This window comes from Neomonachus schauinslandi, chromosome 9 (genome assembly GCF_002201575.2).
Source record: "Neomonachus schauinslandi chromosome 9, ASM220157v2, whole genome shotgun sequence".
NCBI lineage: Eukaryota > Metazoa > Chordata > Mammalia > Carnivora > Phocidae > Neomonachus > Neomonachus schauinslandi.
In genome coordinates, this window is record NC_058411.1 from 36,711,716 (window position 1) to 36,728,901 (window position 17,186).

At 36.9% G+C, this 17,186-nt stretch overlaps 1 protein-coding gene across 1 annotated transcript in view; it reads left to right on the forward strand.

The window, feature by feature from the left end:
• Positions 1-17,186, forward strand: part of KCNH5 (potassium voltage-gated channel subfamily H member 5) — a 292,174-nt gene that overhangs the window by 65,833 nt on the left and 209,155 nt on the right. The window lies entirely within an intron of this gene.

Below are 17,186 nucleotides of genomic sequence, written 5' to 3' on the forward strand. Positions count from 1 at the left end.
TTTTTCCTGCAGTTCCCACACTGAGGCCATATTTCCCCAAGGCTACTTTTAGCCAATAATTAAGAATGGGGGCAATATTATAATTTAGTCTAGTCCTTCTCAACACAAGACTCCTCTGTTGAGTAACTTTTGCTCTGGGGCTCCCCATTTACCTGTACTGTGGTCTGACGCTCTTCTACCCAATACCCCTTCACCCATGTCAGACCCGCATTTTGGTCTGAAGGCCCCTCCCTCCTCCCTTATCTTTCCCAGACCTTTATCTCAGTAAAACTTGCACCTCTAACCCTGATTTGGCAGCACTCCGTACGGGACCCGAACTGATAAAGTGATGGTCCGGGCACTCTCATACATTGCTCAAGGGACTATAAGTTGGTAAAACTTCTATGAAGAATGATTGACAATATCTCATTTTGAAGAAAAAAGAAAAAAAAGCCTTAGAGGCAACCACTTTCAAATTGTTTAGGGGATTCTTTTATTATTTTGCTTCCATGTCAGCAAACAAAAAGCTCCATGTGGGGCTTGATCCCAGGACTCTGGGATCATGACCTGAGCCGAAGGCAGACGCTTAACGACTGAGCCACCCAGGCACCCCTCATTGATTACTCTTAACATTTTTAGCGTCAATATGTGGCTTATTAGTATCTTTACCCTTCTCCTAATTAATTCAAGGACCTCTGTTCATCTTCTCATCTTTCAAATTATTATTGTCTTGTATTTTTCTTCTATATTGTTTTTAACTTTCTCTTTTAACTATTATATTGTTGTCTTATTTAATTTCAATACTTTAATTTAGATATATCCATATGTCTACCAGTTTCTTTGCTCACATTATTTTATGCATTTTTGACTTCCTTCTGGTTCAGTTCCTGTGGGTCGGCTCTGTATTATCTGTTACATGACATCCAACTCTCTGGAACATACTTCTTCAGGGAAACCTTCCTACATTATGTTAAAAAAAATTCAACTGAGTAAATTTTAAAGATCATATTGGCTTTATTCAATGATTCATGAGTTGGGCAGCATCCCATCTAGCAAACACAAAGGAGCTCTGAGGAGCTGTACAAAATAGAAGACTTTTATAGACAGAAGGGGGCAAGACAAGGACATTATTAGCAAAGAGTGGGTTATTTCAGGCAAGGTCACCTTCCTTTAGAAGGCAGGGCTTCTATCAGGCGGTTACCTCACTAGAGCTGACCAGGTAATTCCAGATGGACTGGTTAAGATTACATTCTTGGGAGAGGCTGAAACTGCAATTAAGTTGGTGTTAAGTCTTGGTTTGGTGACATGGGCTTAGCACAAGTGACTCCATTTTGGGCCTCTTGTTTTTTTAAAAATGATTATTTCCAAGCAACTGTAATGAATATCTTCATCGTATTTCATCTTCATTTATGTACCTGAGTGCACATCAATATAATTAAAGTTATTTTTCTTTTGTAGCTTGTGTGTGTTCATGAGCACTGTAACCATTTGTTGTGTGATCTGGGGTCTTATGCCTTCCCTAGAACATGTTTGTTGTGAGCCTTTGGGATGGTTTCTCTGGCTCTCAGTTTCTGTGTCTGTAAGAAAAGGAAAGGAATACCTAATTACTTACACCACAGGGTGGTTATAAGGAACAAATGGGAATAGAGATATGAATGAATTTTGCTTGAAGAATTTTGCATATCTGAGAGGATATTATTATTTCATTTGTGTATGTTTGTTTCCTCAGCTTGACTATAAGCTTTGTGATGGTGAAGAATGTGGCCCATCTCCTTGATAATCCTTTTTTACTCTTAGTGCATATCAATGACTCACTGACCTGAAGCAATGAAGTGTTAGCAAGGTTTTAGTAAATTGTACAACGACATAAAACTTAAGAATGATGAAGTGAGCTGGTGGTGGCTTGGGAATAGGAGAGTATGAATCTGAAAGTAGCAGTTTAATCCTTTAACGTGATACAGGTGCATGACTTAATAACTCTTTATTTTTATGATTGTCTCAGTTGATGTGCTCTCTGAATGTAATTTGATTTACTAGGAATTCACGAACTGGATATGTGATTCTGTAAGAGAGCTGTGAGGCACAGAAGGCAGCATGCATTAGAGGAAAGTGTTATGTTTGAGAAGAAGTATGCAGATTTCCTAGGAACCATAACACAGGGTAAAAATGTTGTCACTAGGAATCCAAGGAATAGAATTAAGCTCTTTTGTAGGTGCATTTGAATGCAGCTCTCGGTGGTCCTCAGAACCTGAGTTCTGGGAGGCTAGGGGGAACTGAGAACTGAATTATAGGGCATCAGAGAAAGATATGGCAGCTGAAGATAATGTACCATTTGGTAGTGTAAGTGAACTTAGGAAACATGATACACAGGATAGTGAATGGTATTAGTAAGTGGTAAACATGATAAACTAGGTCATGACAACTTGAAATGGGGAAAAGATCACTTTTGCATTGTTTTAGGGGACAAATGAATGGGACAGCTATTGCTAAGTCATAATATATAAATATTTTTAATTTTCTGAAAATCTTATGGAAAATGATTTCTAAATTATTGTTTTGCAGATAATGCTGGTGAAGCTGCCACATGAATTACTGTGTTTGAGTATACATTGTTTAGATTGCATATTTTTTGTTTCTTATCTAGCCATCAAATCAAGAATTGGAAATTAAAGAAGCTAATTATGCTTGTAGATTTTGGTGACTTTTTCAGCTTCTGATCACTTTTTCAGCTTCTGATCTCTTTTTCTCCCTTCTGTTGAATCTCAGACCCTCTACCAAATATAGCATTTTAGAAATTGCTATTTAATACAATTTGGTTGCCATTACTTTTTCATTAAAGCCTACAGATAATTTAAAATAATGTTTGAGTGGTACAGGTAGGGATTATTTAATATTTAATATTTCTTTTTCTTAGTTTTCCTAGATTTCATCTTCCTAGATTAAATCCATAGAAACACTGTCCAGTCCACCTTGGAATTGATTGATTTTTCTTATCAGTGTGTTTGCATAGATGATAATAGACTTTATTTTTAAGACCAATTTTAAATTCACAGCAAAATTGAGAGGAAGGTACAGAACTTTTCCATACAGAGATTGCCAACTCCCCCGCTCCCCCCCCGGATAGCCTCTCTCATTACCAACATCCCCCACCATGGTGGTACATTTATTACAATTTATTACAATTGATGAACCTACATTGACACGCTGTTATCACTTAAAGTCCATGTTGTATGTTCTGTGGTTTAGGACAAATGTATAATGATATGTATCCACCATTACAGTATTATACAGAATACTTCCACTGCCTTAAAAATCCTCTGTACTCTGCCTATTTATTCCTTCCTCCCCCCTAACCCCTAGCAATCACTGATCATTTTACTGTCTATATAGTTTTACATTTTCCAGAATGTCATATGGTTGGAATCATATAGTATGTAGCCTTTTCAGATTGGCTTGTTTCATGTTTAATATGCATTTAAGGTTCCTCCATGTCTTTTTATGGCTCATAGCTCACTTCTTTTTGGAGCTCAATAATATTAGATTGCCTGGATACACCAGTTTATTTTTCTGCTAAAGGAGATGTTGGTTGCTTCCAAGTTTTGGCAATTATGGATAAAGCTGCTGTAAAATTTGTGTGTAGGTTTTTGTGTAGGAGTAAGTTATCAACTCAGTTGGGTTAATTCCAAGAAATGCAACTGCTGGATCATATGGGAAGATTATGTTCAATTTTGTTAGAAATTGCTGAACTATCTTCCAAAGCTGCTGTACCATTTTGCATTTTCATCAGCAGTGAATGAGAGTTCCTGTTGATCCACATCCTCACCAGCATTTTGTGTTGTCAGTGTTTTGGGTTTTGATCATCCTAATAAATGTGTAGTGGTATCTCCTTAATGTTTTAATTTGCAATTCTCTAATGACATAAGATGTTGAACAGCTTTTCATATACTTATTTTCCATTGATATTTCATTTGGTCAGGTGTCTGTTCAGGTCTTTTGCTCATCAAGTTTTTAATTTTCTCCTTGTTGAATTTTGAGAGTTCTTTGTATATTTTATGTAATGGCCATTTATAAGATAGGTCTTTTACAAATATTTCTCTCAGTCTGTGGCTTGTCTTCTCATTCTCTTGATCATATCTTTCACAGAGCAGAGTTTTTAATATTACTGAAGTTCATTTTATTAATTTTTTCTTTTATGGATCATTCCTTTGGTGTATCTAAAAAGTTATCAGAAAAACCAAGGTGACCTAGATTTTCTCCCATGTTATCTTCTAGAAGTTTTAGTTTTGTGTTTTAAATTTAGATCTGTTATCCATTTTGAGTTAATTTTTATGAAGGATTTAAGGTCTGTGTCTAGATTGATTTTTTTTTCGTTTGGATGTCCAGTTGCAACATTTGTTGAAAAGACTATCTTTTCTCCATTGTATTGCCTTTGCTCCTTTGTTAAGAATCAGTTGACTATATTTACGTGGGTCTATTTCTGGGCTCTCTGTTTTGTCCCATGGATCTGTTTGTCTCTACTTTCACCACACTGTCTTGATTACTATAGACTTAAAGCAAATGTTGAAATTGGGTAGTATCTGCCCTCCAACTTTGTTCTTCTCCTTCAATATTGAGTTGGCTATACACAACTTTTTCTCTACATATAAACTTTAGAATCAGTTTATCGATATCCACAAAATAACTTGTCGGGATTTTGATCAGGATTGTGTTATAACTATAGATCAAGTTAAGAAGAATTGACTTTTTTTTTTAAAGATTTATTTATTTTAGAGAGTGAAATAGAAAAGTGTGGGGGGGGAGGGGGAGAGGGGAGAAAGAATATTTCTTCACTGTTTTATTATTTTAAAAATTTATTTATTTTTATTTAAATTCAATTAACATATAATGTATTATTGGTTTCAGAAGTAGAGGTTCATCAGTCTTATATAATACCCAGTGCTCATTCATTGCATACCCTCTTTAATGTCTATCACCCAGTTATCCCATCCCCCCACTCCTCTCCCCTCCAGCAACCCTCAGTTTGTTTCCTATGCTTAAGAGTCTCTTATGGCTTGTCTCCCTTTCTGATTTCATCTTGTTTTATTTTTTCCTCAGAAAGAGAGAATCTTAAGCAGGCTCCCTGCTGACATGGAGTCCAATGTGGGGCTCGATCTCATGACACTGAGATCATGACCTGAGCTGAAATCAAGAATCAGGCGCTCCCACCAATAGTGTAGGAGGGTTCCCCTTTCTCCGCCAACGTAAAAAAAAAAAAAAAAGAAAAGAATCAGGCGCTTAACTAACTAAGCCACCCTCCCAGGCACCCTGAGAAGAACTGACATCTTGACAATATCAAGTATTCCTCTTCATGAACATGGGATATCACTCCATTTATTTAGTTCTTCTTTGATTTCTTTCATTAGAATTTTGTGGTTTTCCTCATATACATCTGTATTTATGTGATTATAATGTTAGCTGTAGGTTTTTTATGCATGTTCTTTATCAAGTTGAGGAAGTTCCTCTGTTACCAGTTTTCTGGGAGTTTTTATCATGAATGACTACTATATTTTATTAAGTGCTTTTTCTGCATCTATTGATATAATCATGTGATTTTTGTTCTTTAGTCTGTGATGTTATGGATTATCTTAATTGATTTTTGAGTGTTAAACCAGCCATGCATACTTAGGAAAAATCATACTTGGCCATATTGTATAATTATTTTTATATATTGTTGGCCATATTTGCAATATTTTGTTGAGGATTTTTGCATCTATATTCACAAGAAATATTGGTCTGTAGTTTTCTTTTCTCATAATGTCTTTGTCTGATTTTGGTAGTAGGGTAATTCTGGATTCCAAAAGATGAGTTAGAAGGTATCATATCTACTTCCACCTCTGGAAGAAATTGTAGAAAATTGGTATATTTCTTTGGAAATATTTGGTAGAATTCACCCATGAACTCATCTGGGCCTGGGGCTATTTTGGAAGCTTATTACTGAATTGATTTGTTTAATAGATATAGTTCTTTTCGAATAGCCTATTTTTTCTTGTGTGAATTTGGGCAGATTATATCTTTCAAGGAATTGGTCCATTTCTTTTAGAGTTATTCATAGTATTCTAATACTTTTTTTTTTTAAAAAGATTTAATTTACTTACAAGAGAGGGAGAGAGAGAGAGAGAGAAAGAAATCCTCAAGACTCCCTGCTGAGCGCAGGGTCTGGAGCCCAATGTGGTGCTCCATCCCAGGACCCTGAGATCATGACCTGAGCCAAAATCAAGAGCCAGCTGCTTAACTGACTGAGCCACCCTGGTGCCCCTTTTAAGGCATTCTTTTAATGTCTGTGTAGTGCTGTTCTCTCTTTCATTTCTCAATATTAGTGATTTGTGTCTTCTCTATTTCTTTTTCTTAGTAAGTGTGGCTAGAATCTTAATAATTTTATCTATTCAGAGAACAAGCTTTTGGTTATGTTGATTTTTCTCTATGATTCCTTATTTTCAATTTCACTGATTTTTTTTGTTCTAATTTTCATTATGTCTTTTCTTCTTGTTGACTTTGTACTTAATTTTCTCTTCTTTTTTCAGTTTGCTAAGGTAGAAGTTTAGATTATTGATTTTGGATCTTTCTTCTTTTCTAATATTTGCTTTCAAAGCTATAAATTTCCCTCTAAGCACTACTTTCACTTCATCCCACAAATTTTGATACATTGTATTTTCATTTTTATTTAGTTCAAAAACTTTAAAAATTTTTCTTGAGATTTCTTATTTGACTCATTTTTTAATTTAGAAGTATGTTGTTTAGTCTCCAAGTATTATGAGATTTTCCAACTATCTCTCTGTTGTTAACTTCTAGCTTAATTCCATTGTGATCTAAAAACAAACACTCTATGACCTCTGTTCTCTTAAATTTGTTAAGGTGTGTGTTGTAGCCCAGAATGTGTTCTATCTTGGTAATGTTTTATGTGAGCTTGAGAAGAATGTGTTTTCTTTGCTGTTTTTATATAAAATAGTTGATCAGTGTCAGTTATGTCCAGTTGATGCATGGTGCTGTTGAGTTCTACTATGTCCTTACTGATTTTCTGTCTGCTAGATCTGACCATTTCTGATAGAGAGGCATTGAAGTCTTCAACTATAATAGTGGATTTATCTATTTCTCCTAGTAGTTCTACTAGGTTTTGCCTCACATATTTTGATGTTCTTGTTAGGTGCATATACATTAAGGCTATTACCTTTTTGGAGAATTGACCATTTTATCATTATGCAATGCCCCTTTTTATCCTAATAACTTCCCTTGCTCTGAAGAGCATGAGACTTTAACTGTGATGAAATCTTCATTTATTGTCTTTGGGGTGATTCTACCTTCTATTCAGACATAGGTTTTTTTAGTGCCTGCTTAAAAAAACTTCAGCTACAGTTTTAAATCCTTTATACCTTCTAGTTCTTCTCTGCTTGAGAAAGCACCTTAACAGTGTTAGTGATTCTAATAACAATCAAAAACCATTTATATTTTTACTGAGGATTAGATTGGTGGTTTACCCACACTTGACTTTCACCTATACACTCAGAGGAAAGTGTATGGATGGCCACCCTATTTAACATCCTTTAATTCTTCTTCAAGTTAAAAATTAGGATTGGGTAAAGTTCAAGAATCATGAGACAATAGTTCAGGATTGGTGGAAACAGCAAGGTGAGGATTTTGAGGCAAAGAATTCAGAGAACCTTAGGGCATGAACTGTTTGTTTATGCTTTCTACTGAAGAGTTAATGGGTCTTTGGGAAGTTCCTATGATGAAAAATCAAACCATTTGCCTGGGCAGGAGGGTCCTGGAAAAATTAAGTCACGCTAAGGAAGACAGAGGACTAGCACAAAGTCATGTTAACATCGTAAAGTATGGTTTCAGTTCTGAATGTTCAGACTGAGTGTGGGGTTGCACAGTGTTAGTTCTCTAGTCTTTAAGTCAGGATGATCCTAGTATCTGCTAATTGAGTCTCATTTGCTTACTTTTGAGTTGTCCCCTTGGGAGAAGAGCACAACTAACATAGCTCTGTGGACTGCTACATAGATAGCTATGAGGTCAAGTCTTGCAGGATGGCTTCTGCTGCCTTTGATAACCAGTGATTTCTGCCCTGTATCTTTCTGAGTCCTCTGAGAACAGTTTATGGCAGTCTTGTGAGTCTGAATGTTTACTAGGTCAGCATTGCAGATACAAATATGGACTTTACAATCAAATGCCTGGTGTGCATTTTTCCAGAAGATGCCAGGTTTGCTGTGATTTGTTTGTGCTTAGGTCATTGTGTCAGTCAAAATAAGCCACCTTCAGTTACATTCACATTTATACATAAGCTTATACTGAGTTATGAATGGCCATACTCAAAAGTTTTTGTTTGAACTTTTGCAGATGTTGTAACTGTTTTGGCCACAGTAAGTAAAGAGGCCTAGATGAAAGGAGATTATGCAACAGTTATTTTGTGATAATTACAAATTGTTAGGCTAGCAGAATTTTTAACTCAAATATGGTCGTGCTAGAATTTTAGAACCATTTGAACTGCTTGTGTTCAATATTAAAATCTAACAAAAGTTTAATAGTAGTACATATATTTAACAATAGTTTCACCTTTATTGGCAAAGAAAGTATTCATATTTAGAGAATAAAATTTCCACGTGCAGAAGCCTGTCAGTACATGTAATAAAGTTATGTCACCAGGACTGATAATTTCTTTTCTTTAGTGTGATTAATAAGCCATGTACCTAGATTGAATTTTGAGATGTGGTAGTTCATTCAGAAATATAAAGGAATAGCTCAAGAGGGATTTTTTTTTTTCCTCTAAGTCATCCTTTAAATGCAAAAAAAAAAAAATGCCTTATGTGACTTCATTCATCCATTCATTCAACAGGTATATATTGAGCTACTTCTTTATTGTAAATATTGGGAATCTCAGCAGTGAACAAGCACACAAATCCTCCCTATCTTCATGGAACTGTCAAGGAGAAATTGCACTGAACACTTGTTAAAAATGGGAAGAAAGACTTTGTTCAAGACTATTGCAATAGGGGAGTGAGATTGAACTTAACTCTGTTGAAACAGAAGGCAAAGAAGTTAGTCAATGTGATTAAGACATCTGTGTTTGCTAATTGGTGTCATCAAAGTTAGGCTCCTACTCTCTCACAGGCACTGAGAGATAGGGGTGCCATTTTTCTTGATTATGTTTCAAAGGGATGGCTCCCAAGTCCTTGAAAAAGACATTCCTGGCTTGTACAACTGACAGGAGTCTGGGAGAAGATTTATATCTCAAAGGGGCAGAGAAAGAATTTATGATTGAAAGCTTTCTAAAGTAAGTGCTCTAAGAAAAGGGAGATCAGGGGCCTAGAGTCAAGGAAAAAGCCTGTCTAAAGTTTAATCAAGCTGCATTAAGGCTGTCTTGGTCAGAGTTTTTATTCTGGTGGGGAAAAACAGACAGTAAACATGTATGGAAAATTTAACAAGTATATATAAAATTTCAGATAGTAATATGCTCTCTACATAGAAATAACACAGGGCAATAAGATAGGTAATGACTGGGATGATCAGGAGTTGAGCCATGTAGGAAAGCATGTACTGGGCTAAATATAGCTGTTAGGTTAAGATTTTGTTGTTGTTGTTCTTGTTGCAAAGAAAAGTCACTCAACTAACCTGAAGTGATGGGAGATACAGTATAAAGACAGACATTTTTCAGAATGTTGGAAAAGAAACGGGACCTTAAGAACTAGTGTATGGTCCTGGACCCTGAGAGCCATGGAAACCTTGGCCCAAGGCACAGCCAAGTTGTAATAGTAGGGGGTAAGCCTGGAAGTGAGTGCTTGGCCAAAGAGGTAGGGAGGAAAAAGCGTACAAAAGGGGAGCTACTCTTTGACCACCTTCTTTGCATGTCTCACAGCCTTGCTTTGAGATTGCTTCATCTTTTTATTATAGCTTTAACAACCATATTGTCACATATTATCATCACAATTGTTGGAAAAGGGCCACTTTTAGAAAATGATTTTGGAGGACATGACTGTTCACTCTGCTCTTCTGTTTTTCCAAAATTTGTAGATCTGAGTGTTCCACTGTTAGTATGATTCACTTAGTCCTATTGATATCCTTTCCCGTCTTTTCTTTACTGATGGAATTCTTACCTTCTCTTCTTCTTTTCTATCTCTTGGCTCTCATTCCTGAATCTTCTGAACTTTCACTAGCACATGGTCCATCATGGTCACCTCAGCCTTTCTCTGCTTCAACTCTCACTCTCCATTATTACCTCAGCACTTCTTGGACCAGGCATTTATTCTGTAAAACAAGGGTCTTAATCTATTTGAGGATGGGGATAGTTAAGGGAAGTCTCTGAAGAGGTGATAGACCTGAAAGATAAGTAGGAGTTAACCTGGCAAAAGGGGTGATTGGTAGGTTCAGGAAAGTGTTTTAAATATCATGGTTAGAAACCCCAAGATGAGGGAATATTACATTTTTGAAGAAAAGAATGAAGTTTTCTATGACTGGAGTATAGAGGACAGAAGACAGAGATGCACAGGTGAGAGTATAGAGGTAGGCAGGTTGCATTAAGGCATTTGGATTATTGTAAAGGCAACAATAAGTTATTGAAGGATTTAAAGCATCCCCCAACTTAGTTTGTATATGTATCATGATGTTCGAAAAAAATTGAAGCTTCAGGCAATATACCGCTTTTTAGGGTATGTATTTTGGTCATGCTTTGTATTTACTGTGGACCCAATGGATAGTAAAGGGAAAAAGTCTTTTCTACAATAAGGAGCACTTAAAAAGTACATTATGGATATTACTGAAGGTAGATATCTGCTCTTCATCTGTCTATTCATCTATCTATCTATCTATCTATCTATCTATCTATCATCTATCTATCTATCATCTATCTATCCCACTGTGTTCTGATAAGAATATAAATTGGCTAAAACAGGTGGTGTGTACAAATTATCCAAATTGAGATCCTTCTCTAAAGCATGTTAACTAATGCATGGAGTAATTAGGATTATTTCCCCATGGATGTCTTGGTAGAAGGAGTTGGAGGTGTGAGTTTTGAATAGGAAGGAGACAATGGAATTTGTTATCTGGGTTAGAAGTTCAGATAACAAATGTACTTTGTAATTTTCTTTGTCTTTAAATTGTGTTCTGCAAAAGAAAATGGAAATGCACTATGTAGTAATTTATGTACATAATCTATTTAGAATAAGAACCTAGTGCTTATCAAATGGAATTTATTATTGTTTTGTGGTTTTTTATCCAGTTGCCTGATGTGGTGCTATCCGTGAAGCTGAAATAGCTATTTATTATTAATTATAATATTAATGGTGGAGGAATCAGAAATTATTAGGAAAGATTTATGTATTGGTTATTTAAATAATGTATTCATTCTTTCAGTAAATATTTGGTGCTTACTACATGCAAGGGAGTGCTAAAGAACATGTGAGGAATAAAAGGATGAACAAAACATATACAATCACAAACAGACAAATGTCATGAAGAGAATGTACATGGTCCTTTGAGATAATATAATGAAATGACCTGACCTAGCCTGGAGAGGAAAGTTTCCCTGAAGAAACAATGATTGAGCTGAGATCTGAAGTATGAATAGATCTAGCTAAACTAAGGACAGAGGGTATGAAAGATTAACAAGTGCATAAGCCCTGTGTTTGAGGGAGCAAGGCATATCCAAAAACTGAAAGTTGGATGAAGAGTGAGCTTAAGAGTGTTGAAGGATGAGGTTAGAGTGGTAGGGGCCACAACATGCAGGTCTTTGTAAACCAAAACAGATTTTAGAACAATGGGAAGCCATTATGTAATTTTAAACTGGGAATGATTTTGAAAGGTAACTCATATAGTGTTCAGAGCAGATTGGTTGGGGTCAAATAAATGACTTGAAACTTATTAAGAAACATCTTTAGATCCAGGAGACAGATGCTGGTAGCATGGTCTTAGGTGGTGACAGTGGAGATGGAGAGAAATGGATAAATCTGAGAGATATTTAGGAGCTAAAATTAATAGGATTTTAAGATAGATTGGGTATTCGGGATGACAGAGAGAGGAGTGACAAGAATACTTCTCGGTTTCTGGTTTGCTTAATCAAATGGCTAATGCTGACATTTGCTTAGATATTAAAAGAGGACCAGGGAAGTGGTCTGGAATGGGAAGGTGGAGTTTCTTGCAAGTTTCTTGCAAACTGTTTTTATTTATTTATTTATTTATTTATTTATTTATTTATTTATTTATCAATGAGATGTTTAAATGTCTATGGGAAGAATGTAGTTGAAGAGGGGCATGGTTAGGATTTTGAGCAGAGTAGAGAAAGTTGGAAAAATATTGAGTGCATAATTTATAAGAAAAGCAGTAAAACTATTAGGTAGTTGTGAGATTCTTTGAGATTAATGATAATGAGTTTATAGTGGAACCAATCTGCCCTATTACATGTTCAAGATTATGACTTTCTTTACAGTTAACACAGGCATGAAGAAAGCTGATAATTGAGCTAGGATTTGGATTTTGATAGAAGTTATAATGAAGAGACAGAGATGTTAAGGAATTCAGGGTGTATAGTGTTACTGCCATCATGGGGCCACATAAAGAAGAGAGTGGAGAATGGAGAGAGTTGACAAATTGAGAAAAAGTAGATCTGTTGGTGGACTGGAGTTTCAATAAGGTTGACTACTATTGCAGTTGTAATTGGACCAGTTAGCTCAACAGAGAAGAGGAAGTGGTCAGATAGCAGGGTGGTTGAGTTTAAGACTTCAGAGTTGGAAAAACATTTAGGATATGACAAATTTCAGATTATGACCATGTAAGTGGGTGGTCTGAGGAAAAGTGGAAAGATTATTGGAGAGGAATTGGTGAAGAAACTGTGAGGCCAAGGTATTGGAAGGCTCATCTACATAGATAATAAAGTTACCTAGGGGATGGAAACATTTTAGGTGAGGTTGTATTTGAAAAATATTTATGCAATCTGTGAAGTAATAACTTTGAGTTCTCTATTTTCGTGGAATAGTCATTGGCACAAATCTATTCAAAGCAAAATAATGACACATTTCCCAATATAAAAGATAAATAATATCTAGCATTTGTATATTAAATTTTATTTTACATACCTGTATCTTACCTATATTGGATAATCTTATTAAAATGGGATCTTTGTATCTAGTAGGTATATATATTGTCCTCAGTGTTAAGTCATACTGAGTGTGAAATTCTACGTATATAAACACATAACATATGTGTTTTCCCCACATTTGTATCAGTTAGCTTTTTTCCCTGCATAACAAACTACTCCAGAACTTTGTGGATAGTAACAACAACCATTTCTTTAAAACTCACAAGTCTTTGACTCCATTAGGTGGTTCTGCTAACTTGGGCTAGGTTTAACTTATCTCAGCTAAGTTTACCCATGCATTTGTGGTAGATTGCTGAGTTGCTTGGTAGCTGACAGGTCTGGGATGGCTCAAATGGATGACTCAGACGGCTGCTTCTCTGGTATCTCATCATTCAAAAGCCTTGTAGGTCTTCTTCACATAGCCAGTAGTCTGGGTTCCAAGACCGTGAGTGGAGGTGCTATCTCTCTTGATGTCTAGGCTTAGATCTAGCACAACGTCATTTATGCCACATGCTGTTGGCCAAGCAAGTCCTAAGTCCAGCTCAGACTCAAGGGTTGGGGAAATAGATCTTATCTCTTGAAGGTAGGAGTTGCAAAGTCACATTGCCAAGGGGTGTGGATATAGGAAGGAAAATAACCACAGCTCTTTTTTTTTTTTCCTTGCAAACAATCTTCCATAACATCCTGTGTGTGGGAATGCAAGATGTAGGTGCATCTGAAACACCATGCACTGGATATTACAAAGCTGTATTTCTGCTCTATCACACCCACTTATTTGTCATGTATCCTTGGATAAGAAAGTTCTTGGATCATCCCTTTTCTCTTTATAAAGCAAGAAGGGAAGAAAGGAAAAAATATTAGCTGAGCCATTGGCCTACTATCATTAGTGATGATTCATTGAGAGCATTGATTTGTGTTTTAAATGGTTTATCTTTGAAATACATTGTTTTTATGCTAATAACATCCCACATCTCTTTAATGTGGGAATCCATAAAAATATCGAGGAGCTAAGAACTCGGAGATGTTGGGGAGGAGCAAGATGGTGGAGTAGGAGACCTGGATTTCGTCTGGTCCCAGGAATTCAGCCGGATAGGGATCAAACCATTCTGAACACCTACGAACTCAACAGGAGATCGAAGAAAAGAATAGCCACAACTCTCTGAACAGAAAAGTGACCACTTTTTGGAGGGTAGGACGTGTGGAGAAGTGAATCCGAGGCAATATTTGGGAGGATAGACGGCGGGGGAGGGGGCCTCCGTTGACCGCTTCTGGCAAGTGATAGAGCCCCAGAACACAGAATCGGAACTTTTAGAAGTCGGCTCTGCTGAAGGACATTGCTCCAGTGGCTAAGCAGGGGATGGAACCCTCGCTGGGACAGTGTGGTTTCAGGACCCTCGGGGTCACAGAAAGACCGGGGGTGCCTGAGTGCAGCAGAGCTCCCAGGTATCAGAGTGGGGAAGCCGGCTGCAGAGACGGAGCCGAGGAGCGGGCTCTTAGCTCGGGGTTGCCATAAACCATGATCCGCAGCCAAGTCGGGCCACTGCTCCTCCAGCAGGGACCCAACAAGTGGCAGATCTGGGAAGACTCCCCTTCCTCCCCTGGGAGGTGCGGCACAGGAGCACACTGCAGGGATCTGCTGGGTTTGGAGACTCCACACGGGGTCGTGCACCAGAGATAGAAATGCTCGGTCATAGGCTGGGTGAGCACAGAGTGCGGCCAGAGACCAGGGAGATGGGAGTGATTGACTGCTTTTCTCTGGGGGCTCACTGAGGAGCAGGGCCCAGGGTTCTCGGCTCCCCCGGGTTCGAGACTGGGAGGCCGCCATTTTCACTATCGGCCTCCAAAGCTGTACAGAAAGCTTGCAGGGAACAAAAGCTCCTGAGACCAAACCCGAGCAGATTACTTAGCCTGGACCAGCAAGGGCAGGGCAATTCTGCCTCCGGCAAAGACATTTGGGAACCACGGCAACAGGCCCCTCCCCCAGAAGATCAGCGAGAACAGACAGCCAAGACCAAGTTTACGGATCAATGAGAATGACAGAACTCCAACGCTAGGGGAATTCTGCACATAGAATTCATGGCTTTTTTCCCATGATTCTTTAGTCTTTCAAAGTTAATTTTTTTTTTAACTGTCTTTTTTTTTTTGAATTTTTCTTTTTCCCTTTTTCAACCAACATCTTATCAATCCCTTTTTTAAAAAATCTTTTTTATTTTTCATTTTTAGAGTCATATTCTATCCCTTCATAGTAGTTAACCTTATTTTTGGTATATATATATAAGTTGTTCTCTCTTTAAAATTTTAGGATACAGTTTCTTCTAAAGATCTTCTAAAGATCAAAATATACCTTAAATCTCTAGTGTATGGCTTTGTTCTAGTCTGCCTGATTCTCTCCCTTTTTTTTTTTTAAATCCTCTTCTTGCTTTTTTCAACCAAATTCTTATCTTATCAATTCCTTTTATAAAATCTTTTATATAAATTTTCATCCTTACAGTCATATTCCATCCCTTCATCGAATTAACCCTTATTTTTCTACATATATAAGTTTTTCTTTCTTTAAAATTTGGGAGGCACTTTCTTCTAACAGACCAAAATACACCCAAAATCTAGTGTGTGGCACTGATCTATGCACCAGCCTGATCATATTTGATCATATTCTGTTTATTTGTTTTGTTTTGTTTTTGTTTGTTTTTATATTTTTCTTTTTCTTTCTTTTTTTCTTTTTTCTTTCTTTTCCTTTCTTTTCCCCCAGTTTCAGGTCTTTTCTGATTTGTTTAGAGTATATTTTCTGGGGACGTTGTTACCCTGTTAGCATTTTGTTCTCTCATTCATCTATTCTTCTCTGGACAAAATGACAAGACAGAAAAAATCACCTCAACAAAAAGAACAAGAGGCATACCGACTGCCAGGGACCTAATCAATACGGACATTAGTAAGATGTCGGAACTAGAGTTCAGAATTATGATTTTAAAGATACTAGCTGGGCTTGAAAAAAGCATAGAAGTTATTAGAGAAACCCTTTCTGGAGAAATAAAAGAACTAAAATCTAACCAAGTTGAAATCAAAAAGGCTATTAATGAGGTACAATCCAAAATGGAGGCTGTAACTGCTAGGATAAATGAGGCAGAAGAGAGAATTAGTGATAAAGAAGACCAAATGATGGAAAATAAAGAAGCTGAGAAAAAGATAAACAACTACTGGATCACGAGGGCAGAGTTCGAGAGATAAACGATACCATAAGATGAAACAACATTAGAATAATTGGGAGAAAAGAGAAATGACCCAAATCAAAAAAATCATGAATGAAAGAGGAGAGATCACAACCAACACCAAAGAAATACAAACATTATAAGAACATACTATGAGCAACTCTATGCCAGCAAATTAGATAACCTGGAAGAAATGGATGCATTCCTAGAGATGTATCAACTACCAAAACTGAACCAGGAAGAAATAGAAAACCTGAACAGACCTATAACCACTAAGGAAATTGAAGCAGTCATCAAAAATCTCCCAACAAACAAAAGCGCAGGGCCAGATGGCTTCCCAGGGGAATTCTACCAAACATTTAAAGAAGAATTAATACCTATTCTTCTGAAACTGTTCCAAAAAATAGAAATCGAAGGAAAACTTCCAAACTCGTTTTATGAGGCCACCATTACCTTGATCCCCAAACCAGACAAAAACCCCATCAAAAAGGAGAATTACAGACCAGTATCCTTGATGAACATGGATGCAAAAATTCTCACCAAAATACTAGCCAATAGATTCCAACAGTACATTAAAAGGATTATTCACCATGACCAAGTGGGATTTATCCCTGGGCTAGAAGGTTGGTTCAACATCCGCAAACCAATCAACGTGATACAATACATTAACAAAAGAAAGAACAAGAATCATATGACCCTCTCAATAGATGCAGAAAAAGCATTTGACAAAGTACAGCATCCTTTCTTGATCAAAACTCTTCAGAGTCTAGGGATAGAGGGTATATACCTCAATATCATAAAAACCATCTATGAAAAAACTACAGCAAATATCATTCTCAATGGGGAAAAACTGAGAGCTTTCCCCCTAAGGTCAGGAATGCGGCAGGGATGTCCACTAT